The sequence below is a fragment of the Dendropsophus ebraccatus genome, chromosome 5 (genome assembly GCF_027789765.1).
Source record: "Dendropsophus ebraccatus isolate aDenEbr1 chromosome 5, aDenEbr1.pat, whole genome shotgun sequence".
NCBI lineage: Eukaryota > Metazoa > Chordata > Amphibia > Anura > Hylidae > Dendropsophus > Dendropsophus ebraccatus.
The window spans coordinates 107,359,176-107,365,471 of NC_091458.1; positions in this window are offsets into that span (position 1 = coordinate 107,359,176).

Here is a 6,296-nt window from a genome sequence, read left to right on the forward strand (position 1 = left end):
GTATGGTTCTGTATGGGTGTATATTGTACTGTATGGTTCTGTATGAGTGTATTTTGTTCTGTATAGGTGTATATTGTTCTGTATAGGTGTATATTGTTCTGTATGGTTCTGTACAGGTGTATATTGTTCTGTATAGGTGTATATTGTTCTGTATGGTTCTGTACAGGTGTATATTGTTCTGTATAGGTGTATATTGTTCTGTATGGTTCTGTACAGGTGTATATTGTTCTGTATAGGTGTATATTTGTATGGTTCTGTATAGGTGTATATTGTTCTGTATGGGTGTATATTGTTCTGTATGGGTGCCTTTTGTTCTGTATGGTTCTGTATGACCGTATATTGTTCTCTATGAGTGTGTATCATTCTGTGTGGGGGCACAGCAGCCTGAAGTGTGTGTGTGTGTCTGGGCGGGGGGGGGGGGGCACAGCAGTCTGAAGTGTGTGTGTGTGTGTCTGGGCGGGGGGGGGGGGGCACAGCAGTCTGAAGTGTGTGTGTGGGGGGGGGCAGTCTCTGGGGAAGGCTCACACAGCAGCCTTAGGAGGTACATATCAGCTACAGGTGCAGAGGGGCAATGCAGCCTGTGGAAGAGGGTGCAGCTATAGGGGGTAAAGGGCAGCAGCTACAGGGGGTTGGGGGAACAGATGCTAGTGTGTGTGTTTGCCTCTGTCAGCCCAGCTCAGCAGACAGCCCTCTCCTCTCTGTCCCGACCTCCCTCCTATCTACAACCCGAAGTACCTGCATTTATAGCTGCTGAGCAGAGAGCAGGACAGGAAGGGGATGGTCAGGGAGCAGGAGCCTGTAGCTGGAGGACGCTGTGTAGCTGGAGGTTAGCAGCAGCCAGCCCAGCCTCCTCCTCTCCACACTGTGTAATACAGGAAGTCCCGGGCCAGGAGGAACATGGGACGGTACACAGGGGGCGGGGCTTAACGGGGGCGGGGAGCAGCTTCAGCTGCCACTAGCATCACAGACCGGCCCTGCAGCACAGGCAGAGAGGAGAGTGCTGGGGCGGTAAGCAGCCTCAGTGCGGCCCTGTAATGTCCTGGGGAAGACCGGCCCAGGGGGCAGATGCCACCCTGCCCCCCGGCCCAGCCCGCCCCTGCTGCTCACCCACAAGGCTCTCCACAGTGCTGCGCCTCCCTACATCTCCTCCCTCATCTCTGTCTACCGCCCTACCCGTGCCTTACGCTCCTCTAATGACTTACGACTAACATCCACCTTGATCCACACCTTTCACTCCCGTCTCCAGGACTTCACCCCAGTTGCACCAGTTCTATGGAATACATTACCAAAGACTGTCAGGCTCACCTCCAATACACAAAGCTTCAAACGTGCCCTCAAAACTCATCTGTTCAGGCAGGCTTACCAGGTTCCCTAATTTGACTGCTATCCTGCAATCCCCACCACACACGAACGCACGCACGCACGCGCACGCACACACACACACACCAAGCATTTAAGCACTTCTGTGCATGCAGGCATTGATTGGTGACAGGTTCACCCACCCTTACCTGCACTGCCTTATTTATAAAGATGGCCCGGACCAAAAGAAGAAAGAAGCACTTTGCCCCTCTGCCATTTTGTCTCAAACCCCCTCCTGATAGTGTGTGAGCTCATGCATGCCAGCAGGGCCTTCATTCCTCATATATGGATAATTATATGTATATCTCTGTAATGTCTGATTTATGTCTATGTATGTACCCCCAGAATTGTAAAGTGCTGCGGAATCTGTTGGCTCTATATGAATAAAAATTATTTTTACTATTATTATTCGCAGTCGTTGCATTAAAGGAGAAGTCCGGCCAAGATTATTTTTTTATATGTTATTACTTATGGAAAGTTATACAATTTTCTAATGTACATTAATTATGGGAAATGCTCATATACTGCTATTTCCCTTAATTTAGTGTATCAGGAAGTGTTAGAATTCTCTCAGAACCAGTGACGTCACGACGAAGGGTGTAATTCCTATGGAGTGTCCAGCAGGGGGCGCTCTCTATATAGAAGTCAATGAGTACCATTGACTTCTATATATACTGCGCCCCTGCTGGACACTCCATAGGAATTACAGTGTATGTAATGTAATGTTATGCACTGTACTTTTGTGACTTCATGAATACATTTATGGAATACTTTGGGGAGCAAGTGTCCTTGCTCCCCAAAGTATCCCATAAATGTATTCAATGAATACATTTGCTGGGCACCGAGCAGGGAGGGAGAGAAGTGCCATCTACCTCCCCCCTCCCTGCTCGGTGCTGGGCACATATACAAAGTACTACTCCCCCATTATCTGCAGATAATGGGGAGTAGTACCTGTGCTATCCCTATCACCGCCCGCGCCGCCGCTCACCGCCGCTCACCGCCGCTCACACAGGGGCTGCTTTTCATGCACCCCGCCACTCCCCCTCCTCCTCCCGGCTTCAAACTTACTATCGCGCCGCTGATTCCCTGCCGCCCGGGCCGCTCCTCACTATCCGGCCGGCCGCTGACTTCCGCACGCCCGCCCCGTTCCTCACACTATCTGGCCGCCGCTCTCTGCTCTTGCATGCCCGCCGGCAGAGAGCGGAGAGCGGCGGCCAGATAGTGTGAGGAACGGGGCGTGCGAACGAGCGGGCGGGTGTGCGGGAGTCAGCGGCCGGCCGGATAGTGACGAGCGGCTCGGGCGGCGGGGAATCAGCGGCGCGATAGTAAGTTTGAAGCCGGGAGGAGGAGGGGGAGCGGCGGGGGGCATGAAAAGCAGCCCCTGTGTGAGCGGCGGTGGCGGCGGCGCGGGCGGTGATAGGGATAGCACAGGTACTACTCCCCCATTATCTGCAGATAATGGGGGAGTAGTACTTTGTATATGTTCCCAGCACCGAGCAGGGAGGGGGGAGGTAGATGGCACTTCTCTCCCTCCCTGCTCGGTGCCCAGCAAATGTATTCATTGAATACATTTATGGGATACTTTGGGGAGCAAGGACACTTGCTCCCCAAAGTATTCCATAAATATATTCATGAAGTCACAAAAGTACAGTGCATAATATTACATTACATACACTGTAATTCCTATGGAGTGTCCAGCAGGGGCGCACTATATATAGAAGTCAATGGTACTCATTGACTTCTATATAGAGAGTGCCCCCTGCTGGACACTCAATAGGAATTACACCCTTCGTCGTGACGTCACTGGTTCTGAGAGAATTCTAACACTTCCTGATACACTAAATTAAGGGAAATAGCAGTATATGAGCATTTCCCATAATTAATGTACATTTGAAAATTGTATAACTTTCCATAAGTAATAACATATAAAAAAATAATTTTGGCCGGACTTCTCCTTTAACCTCTTAAGGACATAGGACGTACCGGTACGTCCTATGTCCTCATTAGCACTTCAAAGCGGGGCCGCGCGGCGGCCCCGCTTTGAAGTGCCGCGATCCCGGGTGCCGCGTGTAGCCCGGGACCGCCGCTATTAGCGGGCACGGTCCGATCGCCGTGCCCGCTAATTAGCTAATCGGAGGCAGCTGTCAAAGTTGACAGCTGCCTCCGATTACCGGAGGCAACGTTTCCCTGGTGTCTAGTGGGGGAGATCGCTCCTCCGGGACCTTGTCCCGGAGGAGCGATCTCCGTTACTGATGCCGGCCGGGGACGCGTCCAAGATGGCGCCGTCCTCGGCTCGGCACGCGTTTGTTTCCGGCGGCAGCAGCCGAAAGCAAACGAGTGCCGATCTCATGGATCTCTGCAGCATATCTATGCTGCAGAGATCTCTATGAGAGATCAAAGTGTATATACTAGAAGTCCCCCAGGGGGGCTTCTAGTATATGTGTAAAAAAAAACAAAAACGTGTTGTTAATAGTAAAAATCCCCCTCCCCTAATAAAAGTCTGAATCACCCCCCTTTCCCCAGGTTTTAAATAAAAGTAAACAAATAAATAAATAAACAAACATGTTTGCTATCGCCGCGTGCGTAATCGCCCGAACTATTAATTAATCACATTCCTGATCTCGTACGGTAAACGGCGTCAGCGCAAAAAAATCCCAAAGTGCAAAATTGCGCATTTTTGGTCGCATCAAATCCAGAAAAAATTTAATAAAAAGCGATCAAAAAGTCGTATATGCGCAATCAAGGTACCGATAGAAAGATCACATCATGGCGCAAAAAATGACACCTTGCACAGCCCCATAGACCAAAGGATAAAAGCGCTATAAGCCTGGGAATGGAGCGATTTTAAGGAATGTATATTGGTTAACAACGGTTTGAATTTTTTACAGGCCATCAGATACAATATAAGTTATACATGTTATATATCGTTTTAATCGTAACGACTTGAGGAACATGCATAACAAGTCAGTTTTACCCCAGGGCGAATGGCGTAAAAACACATTTCCCCCAAATAAAAGAAATGCGTTTTTTTTTTCAATTTCACCACACTTTGAATTTTTTTCTGGTTTCGCAGTGTACTTTATGCAAAAATTCAGCCTGTAATTGCAAAGTACAATTAGTGACGCAAGAAATAAGGGGTCATGTGGGTTTCTAGGTGGAAAAATGCAAGTGCTATGACCTTTTAAACACAAGGAGGAAAAACCGAAAACGTAAAAACGAAAATGGGCCATGTCCTTAAAGGGTTAACAACATTATAATCACTTCCTATGGTTATTTTGCTGTATGCACATATTTAAATGATAGGTATGTGCAGAACAACAACATGATGGTATTTTTCAATATTGTTAATGACTCATTAACTGGCAAATGTCATGGAATTTTTTCTTGGCAGTGAAATATCATTGACAAAAATAACTAAATATACGAATTTCCAGTCATTAATACCATGCCAGGTAAAAGGTCATCATGGAATGTGCTTACTATTTAAAATTATCTATGTATCATTTAGTTTCATGCAACAATAAAACCTGTAGCAGTTAAGATTCACTTTTTGGTATATTTTTAGGGGTTGTCACAAAAATCAAAAGGCATTTATAAACTTCCAATAAGACTTAGCAAAACCCAACAAATTTGGCAGGATTAGCAAACAATCTTTGGTTTATTCACAGACATTTGGACAACAACCAAATAACGTTTTAAGTTGGCACATACCATCTCTTCGGAACCAAGAAAACATACCTATCATTAAGGGATAAAGATAATACTCTTCACTGTTGAGACTCTGTAGAAAGGAAGAGCTGTTATTCGGACATTGTCTGATCATGGTAAGACGGTCAAGAAAACTGCGTCTGGTAGGGTCTCCAAGATCCGCCAAGACAGGGTTCCAGTTCCCAGTGGGCCATATCCATAGTTCCTGTGGAAGGGAGACTACGCTACGAGGATTGGATCTGGAGCCAGCATCTACCTATCTGCCATTCTGTAATACCTGTGTACTGAGATCCTAGAGCTGTCAGGGAATGCAGCAATAGTCACCAAGAAATGAGGAACTGGCCAAGTGCAAGTCGCCAGTGCAGAAGGAGGTGTCCTGGCAATCCTCCTCATAGAAGACTGCAGAAGGCTCGTCCTCCCAAGATACTGAGTCTAAGGGCCCATAGTCTTATTTATATATTTATACATTGTGGACTTAGCTTATAGCACTTATTAGGTCCGTGTTGGGGGTGTTCCCTGATTCAATGGATTTTAAATGGATCTTGATTAAAGGGGTCATCCAGTGAAAATCTTTTTCTTTCAAATCAACTGATATCAGAAAGTTATATAGATTTGTAATTTACTTCTATTAAAAAAATCTTGTCTTCCCATACTTATTAGCTGCTGTATGTCATGCAGGAAAAGTTTTATTTTCAGTCTGACACAGTGCTCTCTGCTGACATCTCTGGTCGAGACAGGAACTCGGGGTCTCGGGGTCAAAGGGGATTCTATAAATCCCCATAGAAAACCTCTCCTGCTCTGGACAGTTCCTGTCTTGGCCAGAGATGTCAGCAGAGAGCACTTTGTCAGACAGAAAATAAAACAACATTTCCTGTATGACATACAGCAGCTAATAAGTATGGGAATACTTGAGATTTTTTAATAGAAGTAAATTACAAACCTATATAACTTTCTGACACTAGATGATTTTAAAGAAAAAGGTTTTCGCTGGACAACCCCTTTAAAATGTTTTCATGCTGTTGATTAAATAAAGTAAATTCCTCCTGGAAAAAAAAAATAATACTCCTCCATCAGAGAAATTCTGTAGGTATAGACGGTGTGGATTGCAAGTAAAGATCTAGAGTCTTAAGTGAACAAAGCTAAATGTGAGGAGCAAAACTGTATACAATATTAATATAAGAATAATTTAAGTAAAGTAGGACTACACTCTACACTGTTGAGAAGCTTAC